Source organism: Colobus angolensis, unplaced genomic scaffold (assembly GCF_000951035.1).
Source record: "Colobus angolensis palliatus isolate OR3802 unplaced genomic scaffold, Cang.pa_1.0 Scaffold247, whole genome shotgun sequence".
Lineage (NCBI taxonomy): Eukaryota > Metazoa > Chordata > Mammalia > Primates > Cercopithecidae > Colobus > Colobus angolensis.
Genome location: NW_012115677.1, coordinates 3,561,300 through 3,579,758, shown reverse-complemented (window position 1 = coordinate 3,579,758; position 18,459 = coordinate 3,561,300). Strand labels below are relative to the sequence as shown.

General features: G+C 39.1%; 1 protein-coding gene across 2 annotated transcripts in view; it reads right to left on the bottom strand.

Annotated features, from left to right (window-relative positions):
* Positions 1-18,459, bottom strand: part of LOC105514544 (mitogen-activated protein kinase kinase kinase MLT) — a 193,630-nt gene that overhangs the window by 146,954 nt on the left and 28,217 nt on the right. The window lies entirely within an intron of this gene.

Below are 18,459 nucleotides of genomic sequence, written 5' to 3'. Positions count from 1 at the left end.
GTGGTTTTGATTTGCATTCCTCTGATGGCTAGTGATGATGAGCATTTTTTCATGTGTCCGTTGGCTGTATAAATGTCTTCTTTTGAGAAGTGTCTGTTCATTTCCCTTGCCCACTTTTTGATGGGGTTGTTTTTTTCTTGTAAGTCAAAAGAACAAAGCTGGAGGCATCACACTACCTGACTTAAAACTATACTACAAGGCTACAGTAACCAAAACAGCATGGTACTGGTACCAAAACAGAGCTATAGACCAATGGAACAGAATAGAGTCCTCAGAAATAATACCACACATCTACAACCATCTGATCTTTGACAAACCTGACAAAAACAAGAAATGGGGAAAGGATTCCCTATTTAATAAATGGCTCTGGGAAAACTGGCTAGCCATAAGTAGAAAGCTGAAACTGGATCCCTTCCTTACTCTTTATACAAAAATTAATTCAAGATGGATTAAAGACTTAAACGTTAGACCTAAAACCATAAAAACCCTAGAAGAAAACCTAGGCAATACCATTCAGGACATAGGCATGGGCAAGGACTTCATGTCTAAAACACCAAAAGCAATGGCAACAAAAGCCAAAATTGACAAATGAGATCTAATTAAACTAAAGAGCTTCTGCACAGCAAAAGAAACTACTGTCAGAGTGAACAGGCAACCTACAGAATGGGAGAAAATTTTTGCAATCTACTCATCTGACAAAGGGCTAATATCCAGAACTGACACTGTGTATATTAATTATTTCTCTCTGATCTCTCCTCATTCCCCTTGTTATTTTATATACAAATTGTTAGAGGCTAACTTTATGATTTAGTCTTTAGGTAACAGAATATTCAGTATACTGTAATGAAATCTGAGGAGAAATTAATAAAGCAGGCAATGGACACAGTGACTGTTGGGACTGCATCTCATTTTGGGGAAAGGGTGAGAACTTTTTCACTTGTAGAAAGGGCAGCTGACCTTCATCATAGGTGAAAAAAGAGAACTGTTTCATTATTACATGGAAGTTCAAGTGTGTGTAGATGGTGTATATAGAAGCTGAGTAGCCAAAGAGATGAACTGTGCCAGTTAACAATTTATTGCCTCTCAGCACCAAATCCATCGTGTTTTGCGCTGCCTCGTGATTCTGGAGCTATGCCCTGTAAATACTTTTCCTCTGCCAGCTGGCACAGTGTTAACCTGTGTCAATACAGGGCACTGGAGGGACCACTGCAAGGCACAATGGAGGAAGAGACCTGTTTCCTATGTGCTTTTCCTTCCTCCAGTGGTGGCCAGCAGCATGTGAAAGCGCAGTGGTACTGACCCTCAAGTGGGTTTCACTGGCCACCAGCCAGAAGACTCTTGTGGGCCAGCTTCAGCCTGCCAGCACCCCAGCAGGTGGCTTCCTGCACGCCAGCTCTGCCCTATGGCACACCCGAGATCGTCACTGGACCCCCAGCAGATGGCTTCTTGTAAACCAGTTCCAGCCTGTGACACCACCCAGTCAGCTGCAAACACACCTTCTCCAATAAGGGCTAACTTCCAGCCTGAGTGGGGCCCTCCTCCAAGTCTGTTCCTCCCTTAAGTGATCTCCCTCAGTGCTAGAGGTAGCAGCTGTTCCCTACGTTTGCTAGTCCTATATTCTTTAGAGTCTTTTAAATGTTAACTATCTTTTACTAGTTAATAATTTTAATATTGAAGTTTCCCTATTCAAATTACTGGTGTGGTTTCTGACTCTGATTGATACAATCTACTGTTTTCATACTGAAGCATCTACAATATCATGGTATTATCCATTTGACAGAATATACAACTGACAAACTGTACACTTCTAAACTTAATTATAGCTACTTCTAGACCCATTAACTTGATAACATTTTAAGAAATGACAAGATAAAGTTGTAATTCCTTGAATGAAAGAAGACAGTCATAAATCAAGTTCAACATACAAGATGATGTAAATACAAAAAATGATGGTTAACTATCATGACTATTACTAACTTCCAAGTTAACCCTGGCCATTAAGGAATCTCTCACCTTCAAAGAATTCAGGAAATCTCCTTCCCAAATACATTCTCTAATCCATGCTTTACTTTATGCTGTAAGATCATGGTACTCAGAACAAGGCCTTGTGAACACCAAAAGAGAATGTATGGGTGTGCTTGTGTATCTACACACAGGCTTATGGCTCCAAGTGCTCATGTTCTCAGGCATCAAAATTAGATGCACAGTCACCTCAAGAAACCAAAACATAAAATATTTATATGTTACAGTTTTTACCTGCTGCCTTTCTAAATTGTTCCTCTACCACAAACTTATAACACAAAGACAAAAATCTAGAAACAATTTCAAAAAATTAACAGGTCCATAAACTCCGTAGGTTAGGTCTTGTTCCCTGAACTAGATCCATTAATGTTAGTGACTAAATTCACATCTCATTCTTTCTGACACATCTACTTACAGTAGGACTTTTATCTTCTTAAATATAAACAATACAACAAACTAAGAAAATAACCTGATTTGACTGGAGGAAAATGGAATTACAAACAGAAAAGAGATGAAACGCAATTAACCTTAAGGTCTACCAAATGACTGAATTTCTCTTTTTGTAAAATGATGGGAGCAATAACAGCTGGCTTAGGTAGTATGCTTTCAGGTCCAGAATTTTCTAATACAACTGTATAAAGAACAGAAAACCCCTTGGGGGTAAATCTCCTGCCATATCAGAGATTTAGACACTGTACTCACATCTTTCCATTTGCCGTCCCCCTCAAGCATCTATCACCCCTTCCCACCTTCCTAACTTTGATGAATGATAGGCAGGAAAGAATGACATCATGAATTCATCATGAGTGAATGACATCATCTGACACAGGGAAGGCCTATATATAACTTAGGAAGAAAAAGGAGAGTGTCTCTGTGCTAAGTGCCAGAAGTGTTTAACAAAAATTTCTGTAGCCAAAAGTGATTTTTATGCTTGCCTGATTCAGATGTATTTTCTAGATTAGTGCTCCTTCAGAGTATCCTCACATTTGTTCTATTCTATACTGTGTAATCTTGAAAATTTCTAATCAATTCTTTTTGTGCAATTAAAAATAAAATGCAGTATAATTTTATTAGAAAAAAAATAGGCCAGGCATGGTGGCTCATGCCTGTATTTCCAACAGTTTAGGAGGTCAAGGCAGGAAGATCACTTGAGCCCAGGAGTTCGAGACCAGCCTGGGCAACATAAGGAGGACTCCATCTCTACAAATAAAAAATAAGTAAAATTAGCCAGGTGTGATGGTGCACATTTGTGGTCCCAGCTATTCAGGAGGCTAAGGTAGCAAGATCTCATGAACCCAGAAGGTTGAGGCTGCATTGAGCCGTGACTGTGCCACTGCACTCCAGCCTAGGCAACGGAGTGAGATGGTGTCTCAAAAATAATAATAAATAAATGAGGAAATTTAAAACTACATATCCCCGCTTCAAAAAAGAAACTTCTGGCATTCTTAAGAGACTCACCTTAAACACTCCTCATTCTTTCAGATTTGCTTCACGGATAAAATTTAAGAATACCAATTCTTTTATTTATTTTATTGATTGCATTGTTAAATGCTAATTAAAATTATATACTACATGACATAAAATCATAAAATAATAGAACCAATATTTACTATTTTAGAACTGATACCTCCAGATAAGCCTTGCCTTCACCAATGAAGTCCCCATCAATGAAATCCCTACTGCTGCCACTATTCAAGAACAATGATCCAGTTTGCTTCTTTTTCAAGGGAGCTAGGAATCTGGATTTTTTATGTAAAATCATATGATTTTTAAATGCTCAAATGAATTCACAATATTTACTGGGTAAGATAGATTATAGGCAAAGAAGGGAAGTGCAGGCATGCCATTTTGAAGGTTCTAAGCTTCTAGCAATAAGTAGCTGAAGGGAAGTGCAGCTGAAGGTCATCAAGGACGTAATGGTTGAAAGAAGTCTGCAGTTGGCTTAAGGGTTATTAGGGTGGATAGCAAATTCACTTGATGATGGTCAGAGACAGGATGCAGACGGTAACCAAGGCAGGTGATAAAGACAGGCAAGGTGGGATTGTTTGCCAGATGAAGAAATGAGCCTGCAGCCAAAGCAAGTTAAGTAGTCCTGTGGAAAAACAAAGATAGTGATGAGGGGTGGCAGCAAATGAAAAAATGAAACTAATGTTTCTGTGGCTAATGAACTGATTCAGTCAAAGATGACATACTCATTTTGATTTTGAAGTTGTATAAACTCAGCTTTAGGGAGCACAGGGAGATGCTGGCCAAAGGACACAAGATTTTGGTTAGGAGGAGTAAGTTCAAGAGATCTATTGTATGTCATGGTGATACAGTTTGTAACAATATATTGTATACTTGAAAATTGCTAAGAGAGTACATTGTAAGTGTTCTCACCAACAGATCTATCATAAGTATGTCAGATAATGCATATGTTAAATAACTTGATTTAGTCATTCCAAACATCATATTGTACAGCATGAATGTATACCATTTTACTTGTCAATTCAAAATAAATAATAGGCCAGGCACAGTGGCTCATACCTGTAATTCCAGCTCTTTGGGACGCTGAGATGGGAGGATTGCTTGAGCTCAGGAGTTTGAGACTGGCCTGGGAAACATGACAAAACCCTTCCCCTACAAATTTTTTTTTTTTTAATTAGACTCTCTCTCCTGCTCTGCCCTGGTGAGACATGCTTGCTTCCCCTTCACCTGCCATGACTGCAAGTTTCCTGAAGCCTCCCAGCCATGCTTCCGGTTAAGCCTACGGAACTGGGCCAAAATTAATACTAATAAAAAGCAAAGCACAGACCAAGGCTAAGAATCCTCACAGAGTCCACCGCACCCCCCACCACCTCCACCAGAGCAGGCGCTGGTGTCCACAGCTGAGAGACCTACAGGCAGTTCACATCACAGGACTCTGTGTGTCCTGGAGCCTGGTAGACATGCTGGGTGGCTAGACCCAGAAGAGACACAACAATCACTGCAGTTCGGCTCCCAGGAAGCCACATCCATAGGAAAAGGGGGAGAGTACTAGATCAAGAGAACACCCCATGGGACAAAATAATCTGAACAACAGCCTACCCAAGTGACAAGGAACCAGAAACCCAACTCTGGTAATATGACAAAACAAGGCTCTTCAATACCCCCTCAAAAAATCACACTAGCTCACCAGCAATACACCCAAACCAAAAAGAAATCCGTTATTTACCTGAAAAAGAATTAAGGACGTTAGTTATTAAGCTTATCAGGGAGGAACCAGAGAAAGGTGATGCCCAATGCAAGGAAATCCAAAATATGATACAAGAAGTGAAGGGATAAATATTTAAGGAAATAGATAACTTGAAGAAAAAAAATAATTAAAAATTCAGGAAATTTTGGACACACTTTTAGAAGTGTCAAATGCTCTGGAAAGTCTCAGCAATAGAATCAAACAAGTAGAAGACAGAAATTCAGAGCTCGAAGACAAGGTCTTCCAATTAACCCAATCCAACAAAGGCAAAGAAAAAAGAGTAAGAAAATATGAACAAACCCTCCAAGAAGTCTGGGATTATGTTGAATGACCAAACCTTAGAATAATCGGTGTTCCTGAGGAGGAAGATAATTCTAAAAGCCTGGAAAACAAATTTGGGAGAATAATCAAGGAAAACTTCCTTCGCCTTCCTAGAGACCTAGACATCGAAATACAAGAAGCACAAAGAATATCTGGGAAACTCACTGCAAGAAGATCTTTGCCTAGGCGCACTGTCATCAGGTTATCCAAAGTTAAGACTAAGGAAAGAATCTTAAGAACTGTGAGACAGAAGCACTACGTAATCTATAAAGGAACACCTATCAGATAAACAGAAGATTTCTCAGCAGAAACCCTACAACCTAGAATAAGAGACTGGGGCCCCCTATCTTCAGCCTCCTCAGACAAAACAATTACCAGCCAAGAATTTTGTATCCAGTGAAGCTAAGCATCATATATGAAGGAAAGATACAATCTTTTTCAGACAAACAAATTCTGAGAGAATTCGCCATTACCAAGCCACCACTACAAGAACTGCTAAAAGGAGCTCTAAATCTTGAAACAAATCCTAGAAACACACCAAGACAGAACCTCTTTAAAGCATGAATCACACAGGACCTATAAAACAAAAATACAAATTAAAAAGCAAAAACAAAAAAACCAAAGTACACAGGCAACAAAGGGCATGATGAATGCAAAAGTACCTCACACTTCAATACTAACATTGAATAATGTAAATGGCCTAAATGCTCCACTTAAAAGATAAAGAACGCAGAATGGCTAAGAACTCACCAACCAATCACCTGCTGTCTTCAGAAGACTCACCTAGCCCATAAGGACTCACAGAAAGTAAAGGTGTGGAAAAAGGCATTTCATGTAAATGGACACCAAAAGCAAGCAGGGGTAGCTATTCTTGTATCAGACAGAACAAACTTTAAAGCAACAGCAGTTAAAAGAGACAAAGAGGAACATTAGATAATGGTAAAAGGCCTTGTCCAACAAGAAAATATCACAATTCTAAACATACATGCACCTAACAGTAGAGCACCCAAATTTATAAAACAAATACTAATAGACCTAAGAAATGAGACAGATAGAAACACAGTAATAACGGGGGACTTCAATACTCCACTGACAGCACTAGAGAGGTCGTCAAGACAGAAAGTCAACAAAGAAACAATGGATTTACACTATACCTCAGAATAAATGGAATTAACAGACATATACAGAATATTTCATCCAACAGCCCTCCAAAATACACATTCTATTCAACAGTGCATGGAACTTTCTCCAAAACAGACCATATGATAGGTCATAAAACCAACCTCAATAAATTTAAGAAAACTGAAATTATATCAAGCGCTCTCTCAGACCACAGTGGAATAAAACTAGAAATCAATTCCAAAAAGGACCTTCAAAACCATGCAAATACATGGAAATTAAATAAGTTGCTCCTGAATGAGCACTGGGTCAAAAATGAAATCAAGATGGAAATTTAAAGATTTTTCAAACTGAATGACAATAATGACACAACCTACCAAAACCTTTGGGATACAGCAAAGGCGGTGCTAAGAGGAAAGTTCATAGCCCTAAATGCCTACATCAAAAAGACTGAGAGAGCACAAACTGACATTCTAAGGTCACACCTCAAGGAACTAGAGAAGCAAGAACAAACCAAACCCAAACCTAGCAGAAGAAAGGAAATAACCAAGATCACAGCAGAACTAAATGAAATTGAAACAAAAAAAAATACAAAAGATAAATGAAACAAAAAGTTGGTCCTTCAAAAAGGTAAATAAAATTGATAGACCACTGGCAAGATTAACCAAGCAAAGAAGAGAAAGAAATCCAAATAAAAAAATCCAATAATAACCCCACTAAGAAACAAAACAGGAGATACTACAACTGACACCACTGAAATACAAAAGTTCATTCAAGGCACCTTTATGCACATAAACTAGAAAGAGATGGATAAATTCCTGGAAAAATACAACCCTCCTAGCTTAAATCAGGAAGAATTAGATACCCTGAACAGACCAATAACTAGCAGAGAGACTGAAATGGTAATTTTGAAATTACCAACAAAAAAACATCCAGGACCAGATGGATTCACAGCAGAATTGTACCAGACATTCAAAGAAGAACTGGTACCAATCCTTTTGACCACTATTCCACAAGACAGAGAAAGAAGGAACCCTCCTTAATTCATTCTATGAAGCCAGCATCACTCTAATACCAAAACCAGGAAAGAATATAACCAAATAAGAAAACTACAGACTGATATCCTTGATGAACACAGATGCTAAAATCCTTAACTAAATAAGGCTAACCAAATCCAACAACATATCAAAAAGATAATCCACCATGATCAAGTGAGTTTCACAGCAGGAATGTAGGAATGGTTTAACATACACAAGTCAATAAATGTGATACACCATATAAACAAAATTAAAGAAAAAAGTCACATGATCATTTCAATAGATGCAGAAAAAGCATTCAACAAAATTCAGCATCCCTTTATGATTAAAACTCTCAGCAAAATCAGCATACAAGGGACATACCTTAATGTAATAAAAGCCATCTATGACAAAACAACAGCCAACATAATACTGAATGGGGAAAAGTTGAAAGCATTCCCTCTGAGAACTGGAACAAGACATGAATACCCACTCTTGCCACTCCTCTTCAAAATAGTACTGGAAGTCCTAGCCAGATCAATCAGACAAGAGAAAGGGCATCCAAATCAGTGAAGAGGAAGTCAAACTGTCACTGCTGACTATATGACTGTTTACTACCTTGAAAACCCTAAGGACTCCTCCAGAAAGCTCCTAGAACTGACAAAAGATTCAGCAAAGTTTCCGGATACAAGATTAATATACACAAATCAGTAGCTCTTCTATACACCAACAGCGACCAAGCAGAGAATCAAATCAAGAACTCAAACTCTTTTACAATAGCTGCAAATAAAATAAAATACTTAGGAATATACCTAATGAAGAAGTCAAAAGACCTCTACAAGGAAAACTACAAAACACTGCTGAAAGAAATCATAGATGACATAAACAAATGGAAACACATATCTCATGCTCACGGATGGGTAGAATCAATATTGTGAAAATGACCATAATGCCAAAATCAATCTACAAATTCAATGCAATCCCCATCAAAATACAACCATTATTCTTCACAGAATTAGAAAAAACAATTCTAAAATTCACATGAAACCAAAAAAGAGCATGCATAGCCAAAGCAAGACTAAGCAGAAAGAATAAATCTGGAGGCATCACATTACCTGATTTCAAACTATACTATAAAGCTATAGTCACCAAAACAGCATGATACTGGTCCAAAAATAGGCACATAGACCAATGGAACAGAATAGAGGACCCAGAAATAAATCCAAATACTTACAGCCAACTGATCTTCGACAAAGCAAACAAAAACATAAAGTAGGGAAAGGACACCTTTTTCAACAAATGGAGATGGGACAATTGGCTAGCCACACTTAGGAGAATGAAACTGGATCCTCATCTCTCACCTTATACAAAAATCAACTCAAGATGGATTAAGGACTTAAACCTAAGACCTGAAACTATAAAAATTCTAGACAGTAACACTGGAAAAATGCTTCTAGACACTGGCTTAGGCAAGGATTTCATGAAAAGCAAATGCAATGAAAACAAAGATAAATAGTTGGGACTTAATTAAACTAAAGAACTTTTGTATGGCAAAAGGAACAGTCAGCAGAGTAAACAGACAACCCACAGAATGGGAGAAAATCTTCACAATCTGACAAAGGACTAATATCCAGAGTCTACAACAAACTCAAATCAATAAGAAAAAAACAATCCCATCAAAAAGTGGGCTAAGGACATGAATAGACAATTCTCAAAAGAAGATACACAAATGGCCAACAAACATATGAAAAAATGCTCAACATCACTAATGATCAGGGAAATGCAAATCAAAACCACCGTGTGATATCGCCTCACTCCTGCAAGAATGGCCATAATCAAAAAATAAAAAAACAGTAGATGTTGGCGTGGATGCAGTGATCAGGGAACACTTCTACACTACTGATAGGAAAGTAAACCAGTACAGCCACTATGGAAAACAGCGTGGAGACTCCTTAAAGAACTAAAAGTAGAACTACCATTTGATCCATCAATCCCATTACTAGGTATCTACCCAAAGGAAAATAAGTCATTATTTGAAAAAGATAGCTACACACACATGTTTATAGCAGCATTGGGTCAAAAACAATTGCAAAATCATGGAACCAACCCAAATGCCCATCAATCAATGAGTGGATAAAGAAACCGTGGTGTATATATATGATGGAATACTACACAGCCATAAAAAGGAATGAATTAACAGTATTTGCAGTGACCTGGATGAGATTGGAGACTATATTCTAAGTGAAGTAACTCAGGAATGGAAAACCAAACATCATATATTCTCACTGATATGTGGGAGCTAAGTTATGAGGATGCAAAGGCATAAGAATAATACAATGGGCTTTGGGGACTTGGGGGAAAGAGTGGGAGGAGGCAAGGGATAGAAGACTACAAATACGATGCAGTCTATACTGTTCTGGTGACAGCTGCACCAAAATCTCACAAATCACCACTAAAGAACTTGCTCTTATAACCAAATACCACCTGTACCCCAATAACTTATGGAAAAAATAAAAATAAACATATAAAAAATAAAATTTTTTTAAAAATTTAGCTGGGCGTGGTGGCACGTGCCTGTAGTCCCAGCTGCTCAGGAAGCTAAGGTGGAAGGAACATCTGAGCCCAGGAGGTTGGGGCTGCAGTGAGCCATGATTGTACCACTGCACTCCAGCCTGGGTGACAAAGCGAGACCCTGTCTCAAAAAAAAAAAAAAAAAAAAAAATGTATAACATGTATTATATATATTTTATCTATTATGTATATATAAAAAGTTGTATTAAAATAACTGTTTCTTTTTAAAGTTAAAAATATAATTTTACTTATTTCCTACTTATTACTAACTTGACTTAATAATATCTTAAAAGGAAGAAGATCATTAAATATTCCTTTGGGGGAGACAAATACATCACGTCCCATCCCCCAACTAGGTTGCCTAATCTACTAGGAAGGCTGAGAAAGACATTTACTGCATCAAATGGGAACCCACACTGAAAGAAGGTTTTCATTTTTAAAAAAATTACAAGCCCTAAAGTACGTTTCTGGAAACATATCATATTAGCATTTTATGATTGTAGACAATTCAGCTATGTGAATTGAAAGAATTGTACAAATGGGCTCAACAAGAAAAGTGAGAAATTTAGGAAAAGTTTTCGTTTGTAGACACAAATAGCGGGCCCTTCTACTTGGCTCCAGTGCCCTTCCACAGAGCAGAGAAGGTCACCATACACCCTCTTTTCTAAACTCTCTGAATGAAAGAGTTAATGGGGAATCTATCTCCCTCTCTCTGCAGACCCTGCTCAGATAAACAGGTGTGAAATACTTCTCTCTTTATACACAGTTCTTAAAAAGGAAAATTTCTTCTTACTCAACTTGACAAATGTCTGTGGGTAGACATTCCAGAGCCCTTCTGGGTTTACTAAAACAAACAGAAAAAAAACCTACCATAATAAAAGGAAAGACATATTTCAAATACCACCCAAGTATTGGTTTCATGTACTGGTGACAAGTACTGGTTTTCACCTACAGAGCAAATACAGTTTTCTCCCCTTTATAGTTACCAGATGTGGAGAGAGCTATAAACAAAGGCAAAACCCTAAAGCATTATTGCTTAGTAACCAAAAGTTTTATTTGTATTCTTAAAGAATACTAAAGGAAGGTGCCTAGTGCCCAGATAAATTCAAGTCACATTTAACTTAAAATGTCTGCAGTATTTCTTCAGCTACCAATTACGACCTGGAGAAACTCTGAAGTAGAATTCATGTTTACTTATACTACATATCTGCTGAGCTTCATGATAGCAAATAAATTGGGAGAAAAAAAAGGTAAGCAAGGAGATTAAAATTCTGGGCCATCAATGACATTTTAGGAGAGTTGAAGCAGAAAATATCAAAAGCATATGAGTGTACTTTCAACGTACTTTGCATGATTGAAAACTCAACAGAGGGGTGAATTGCCAATCTGTACAAAACAGACCAATTATAAAGATGTTTTTACTGTCTCTGTCCCACAAGTAAGATTCCATGCCTTTGGTTAGTTTTGTTGTTTTGTTCTGATTATAAGTATAGAATGTGCTCACTGTTGCTGATTTGCATTGCCATACACAACTCTTAATACATACGCACATTCACTTTTCCAATTATTTGTTTACAACAAATTCCTAAAAGTGAGGATGATAGGTCAAAGGCATTTCATTTTAAAACTTGTCAATCTTTCAAACTGTCTTCTGGAAGGCTTACCATTTTAGACTTCCACCAAGAAAGTGTTATGCCCATCATCCCATTCCCTCACCAGCTATAAGTGTTTCAGTCCTTCTCATTTCTACCAATCTTATACATGGAAAAATACCTCCAAATTATTCTATGATGCAATCACAATGATCCGATATAACCATGATTCCTAAGTGAGAGATCTCAATTTCCAGAGGACAAGAAAGGGGACAGAACGTGTGTAGTTAAAAAGAGATTTTTAAAAATCCCAGTTTATAACACAAAATAAAGTAAGTAAATGACAAAACATTGTTGTCTGGTGAGAAAAATTTTTTAAAAAGGATGAGAAACCACCATAGAGAACAAACATTTTAAAAGTTTGGGAAACATTACACTCTAGGATGATGTAAATAGCTAGTTATCTATGAGTCTTGAAAAGCAAGTTATGTTGAAATAGTGCTAACAAGCCACAGGGGAGAGTAGAAATCTCGAATATGTTCTGACTGTCTGCTGCTGAAATCATAGCACTAATCGCCACAGGTACACGCACTGAGAGCTGAGTAGCAGCCAGGCGCTGTGCTGGGTGTACTTACCCATATTACCTCACATGGTCCTCACAATAGCCTTATGAAGTGAACTCTATTATTATCTGCATTTTATAAAAGAGGAAACGAAGGCTTGGTGCAGTCACTTTCCCATAAATCTAATAAGCAGTGGAGACAGCATCTGAATCTACACCTGTCTCACGCTAAAGCCCAGGCTCTTAAACACGAAGCCATATTGCTTCCTAGGAATTTATGCCTCCATCTGCAGCCCAAGTCAGAAGATGTTATTTAAAACACACATTTTATTTTAAAACATGTAAATAGGCCAGGCATGGTGGCTCACACCTGTAATATCAGCACATTGGGAGCCCAAGGCGGGCATTTCACCTGAGGTCAGTTCAAGACCAACCTGCTTGACATAGGGAAACCCTGTCTCTACGAAAATACAAAAATTAGCCAGCCTTGGTGGTCCTCGCCTGTAGTTGCAGCTACTTAGGAGGCTGAAGTACGAGGATGGTTTGAGCCTGGGAGGCAGAGGCTGCAGTGTACCAAGATCACTCCACTGTATTCCAGCCTGGGTGACAGAGCCAGACCCTGTCTCAAACAAAAACAAAAGCAAACACAAACAAAAAAACCAACCAAACAAACAAAAAACATATACATGAAAACCCATTCTACAGTTTTCATGAATATTTTCACTGCCATCTTTGTCAATAGATTGATTTCCCATTAAGGACATGCTGGCAAGAAGTTTTTACTGGTTTTAGGTTTCCCAGTTTCTCAAGAATTATCTTGTCCTCAGACACTTATCTGCACAGACTCACTGACTAATTCCAGATTACACAAATCGCCCTACCAGAAGTTAAGGTGAGTCTGTGGAAAATTCCTTCTGTCATTAAACAGATTTTCACAGGAAATATGCTCCTCTCCAGGTCCAACTCCTGAGGCCAGAGGAGGCCTAAGGCTACCATTCCTCCCCTGGCAGCCAGGTCATGACCACCTGCCCTGAATACTCCAGGACTAGGCTCTGGGTGCCCTTATCCCTGTACAGGTCAGCACAGGAAAACCGGCTCCTGCTGCCCCCTCACCTCTCATGCCAGTTCCTACAGGACCACATGTATTCTAGCTGGACCCTCCTTCCATCTCTCCTCAACTCCTGAAACCCTTGCAGAAAGCCCCTCTATCCTGAACCTCTTCTCTAAACCTTCCCTTGCTTCCTCTGTCCGGAGCCTGGCGCTCCCCGGCAGCCCTTGCAATAGCTGCTGTTCTGTCTCTTGGCCCTTGCCCTGCAGATCCTGGTGGGGAGCCCCTCATTAGCACCTCCAGACAGTACTCTTTCCTACCACCTCCCAAAAGCTGAATCTTCTGTCATGAGCTTGCATCATTCATGAACCTTCATTGTTGCCATCGTGTACCAATCCCTAGTTCACTCCCCTGTTTCTTAATGATTTAAGCCCCAGCTCACTGTCACTTTGACTGATTACTATTCCTGTCTTGGTGTGGGAGTTTTCATGCACTTACAAGATCCTCAGACACCTGTTCTTTCAAGTCTTTGAACTCTTCCCCTGCAACAGTCTAGTCCTTCACCCTGCCACAGTCACATATTCCTTTGGTCACGACTTAGATCCTGAATTACCCATAACTGTACCTCTCTACAGTCCAAAATCCAGACCCCCTCTTGCTGACCACCACTTCCTGTATTTCCAGCTTCCTGCCTCCAGCACCTGAACTCCAGTAATCCCTTGACCTATCATTACCTGTTCCTATATTTTATCAGTGTCACACCCTTCCCTGAAGTCTTCCCTCCTCACCCAGCCTACATTCCAGGCCAAATCACAGAATCCTTTGCCTGAAACCATCCTCAGCATCATGGTTCTACTTTTACTTCACTGTACTCAGGAAAACCACAACCCCAAAGAAATCCAATTCTCTGTTTACTCCACTCTTGCAACTGCTGAGCTGAATATGGCTGAAGAAAACACACGACCTGATTGCTTCTCAGCAACCATACTACATTTCCCTAGTTCAGTGGTTCTCAATTCTTTTAATACAGACATTAATCGTTTCAGCCCCAGTTCCAGAAAAGGTTACCCTTTTCCTCACTGAATTGACTTGGCACCTTCGTCAAAAATCTATTGACCAAACATGCGTGAGCCTAATTCTGGACTCTCTGTTCTGTTCCACTAGTCTGTCTATACACAAATACCACACTATCTTGACTACTGTAGCTTTATGGTAAGCAATTAAATAAGTTTGTAGTACAAGTTCTCCATCATTACTCTTCGTTTTCATTTTTCATTACTCCAGGTCCTCTTCACTGCCATATGTTTACAATCTGCTTATCAATTTCTACAAAAAAATTTTAAAACTGGCTGTGTTATGATTTGGGATTATGCTGAATCTTCAAATCAATTTTAGGGGAACTGACATCTGAATAAAAATATTCCGACCCACAAATATAGGATATATTTCCTTTTTAAATGTATTCATGAATTTCTCACAGCAATGTCAATGTCTTATAGTTTTCAGTGTAAAGATCTTACACAGACTTCTGTTAAATTTATCCTTCAGCATTTCTTTTTTCTAGAAATAGAACTCTGTTTTAAAAATTATAGTACATAACACAAAACTTACCAATGAAACCATACATAATTCAGGGGCGTTAATCACATTCACAATGTTGTACAACTCTCATCATTATTTATTACCAGATGTTTCCATCATCCCAAATAAAAATTCTATACCTATCAAACAATAATTCCCCACTCTCTCTCTCCCAGCCCCTGGTAATCTCTATTCTACTTTTTGTCTCTGAATATTGCCTATTCTAGGTACCTCATATAAGTGATATTGTACAATATTGGTCCTTTTGTATTAGGCCTATTTTTGCTTAGCATACGTTTTCAAGATTCATCAGTGTTGTAGCATAGATCAGAACTGCATTCCTTCTTAAGGTTGAATAATAAATATTGTTTATCTGTTCATCTGTTGATGGACATTTAGGTTGCTTCCAAGTATTTCATATTTTTATTGCATTGTAAATGGTATTTAGATGGCAGATTCTTTTTTTTTGAGACGGAGTCTCGCTCTGTCGCCCAGGCTGGAGTGCAGTGGCCGGATCTCAGCTCACTGCAAGCTCTGCCTCCCGGGTTTACGCCATTCTCCTGCCTCAGCCTCCACAGTAGCTGGGACTACAGGCGCCTGCCACCTCGCCCGGCTAGTTTTTTTTTTGTATTTTTTAGTAGAGACAGGGTTTCACCGTGTTGGCCAGGATGGTCTCGATCTCCTGACCTCGTGATCCACCCGTCTCGGCCTCCCAAAGTGCTAGGATTACAGGCTTGAGCCACTGCGCCCGGTCAGATGGCAGATTCTAATTGTTCGCTGTTTGTATCAAAAAAGAACTCGATCTGCTCACAAACCTGCTCCTCTCTTGATTTCCCTTACCCCACGCACACCCTTCCATCTCCTCAGTGCAAACCCTCTGAGACGTCCTTGATTATTTTCACAGCACATGTCCAATCAGTGAGCAAATCTGGTTAACTCTACCCCAAATTCAACCACTTCTCACTGCCTCCACTGCAACCTTCCTGACCCGAGACACAAGCATCTCTCACTGAGATTACTGCAATAGAGCCATAACTGGTCCCCTGTCTCTGTCCCATGTAATCTCTTTCAACAGAGTTTCCAGAGTGGCCATGTGAAAATGTAAATCAAACCATTTCATATCATTACTCAAAAGCATTCAACTGCTCACCATTTCCTTCCAATTTAGGTCAGAAGCTCTTATAATTGCCTACGTGGTCCAAGACCATTTGGCCTCATTGCCTCTCTGGCCTAACCTCCTGTTTCTCCTCCCTCACGCACTCCATTCCAGCTACAATGGTCCCCTTACTATTTCTCCAACATACCACGCAAGCTCCCACCTGCCATGGGCCTGTCTCTGGAATGTTTTATCCCACATGCATGGTTCCCTCCCTTAATTCCTTCAAGTTTTTAGTCAATGTCACCTTCTCAGTGAGGCCTACCCTGACCAACTCATTGAAATTTGAACCCTAGCCCCTCTGGCACTCCGGATCTCCCTTACTCTGCCCTATTTTCCCCTTATATTAATTAAAATAAACTTTTAATTCTGGAATAATTCTAGGTTCACAGAAAGGTTGCAAAGATGGTACAGACAGTTCCTCTTGCCTTGTTTCTCCTCATGTTAACATGCTGCATCACCAGGGTATATTTGTCAAAAGCTAAGAAGCCAACACTGATACATGACTGTGAACTCAACTCCAGGCTTTATTGACATTTCACTATTTTTTCCACCAACATCTTTTTTTTCTGTTCTAGAATCCAATTCGGGATACCACATTGTGCACAATCATCACATCTCCTTATCTCTCATGGTCTGTGACAGTTTCTCAGCCTTTCCTTGTTTCCCAAAACCTCAAAGACTTGAGGAGCACTGGGGCCAGGTAGTTTGTAGACTGTCCATCAGCTTTGGTTTGCCTGATATTTTCCTCATGACTAGACTGGGGTTATGAGTGTAGGGGAAGAAAACCTACAGGGTAAAATGCTTTTCTCACCATATCATATGTGGGATACACATTATCAACCTGACTAATCACTAGTGGTGTTAGCCCTCATCACTTGGTTAAGGAGGCGTCTGTCAGGTTAGCCTACTGTAAAGTTACTAACTACTCCTGTTCTATACTTGAATCTTTGGAAATGAATCACTAAATTCCGCCCCTAGCCCTGGCAGGTATAGGTCTTATATTTTCTTATGTGTTGACATACCATTTATTTTCTTATTCCCCACATTTCAAGGTAAATTCTAAAAAACATGAATCCTTGTATCTTTTATTTACCAATGTAGTTCCAGTATCTCGAGTAGTACCTAGCGTGTAATAAATACTCAATATTTGTTGGATGGCTGAATTACAGAAAATAAAGTTACCTCAGAATCTGTTCAGGTCACAGTTTCCTAGGGTCAAGTATGCACCTCCCCACCTAGAAAAATATGTGCTCAGGAAACAAATCAGGTTTTGTACTTCAAGGTATTATCCACATGTAGAGTTACCTCTTTCAGTGGTATCTGCAGTTTTATTGGGAAACAGCCTTAAAGAATAAAGTTACAAGATAAGATTTGAGGTGGTGTTAACAGTAGGCTTGAATAGAGAATCTATGTAAAGTGCTTAGAATAGTAGCTGTAAATAACAGGAACTAAAGAAACATTAATTTTCTTCTATTTCCTCACCTTACATTTAGGTGAGAGCAATTTTGGAGATACAGAGGGCCTTCCTGGAACTTCAAAACATGCTTATTTTATCTGCTAATAAACTTAAATCCTTTTTGAAACAAGTCCAGAGTATAACTTTTTAACACTCTATACTCCCAAGTCCATTTAATATTAATTAATTTGATCTCTTCTTAAAATCTGCTCTTGGTCTAGTCAACACTTGAGGTCAGTATATCCAGAATCAGGATTTCCCACAGAGCCTCACTGGTCTGAGAGAGGTGTCCTGGCCTTACTACAATCCCCAGGCTTCTTTGCACAGAAGGGTTTTCCCATGGAAGAATGCAAGCCACACTTAGAGGCCTACGCTTTACTGTGTAGTTAAGAAGACATCCTGAGGTCTTAGGGAGAAAAAGTCCCTCACTTTCACAACTTTAAAGATTTGTTCAGCAGCGGTTGCTCACTAAACTTTGCATTATATTTTAAAATACCCACCAAGTGGTTGAAATAAAAATGAGTATATATTTCTTTTTCTTTCCTTTTTTTTTCTTTTTTTGAGAAGGAGTTTTGCTCTTGCTGCCCAGGCTACATTGCAACAGTACGATCTCGGCTCACTGCAACCTCTAATTCCCGGGTTCAAGCGATTCTCCTCCCTCAGCCTCCCGAGTATCTGGGATTACAGGCACCAGCGAATTTTTGTATTTTTAGTAGAGATGGGATTTCATCATGTTGGCCAGGCTGGTCTCGAATTCCTGACCTCAGGTGATCTGCCCGCCTATGAGTATATGTTTCT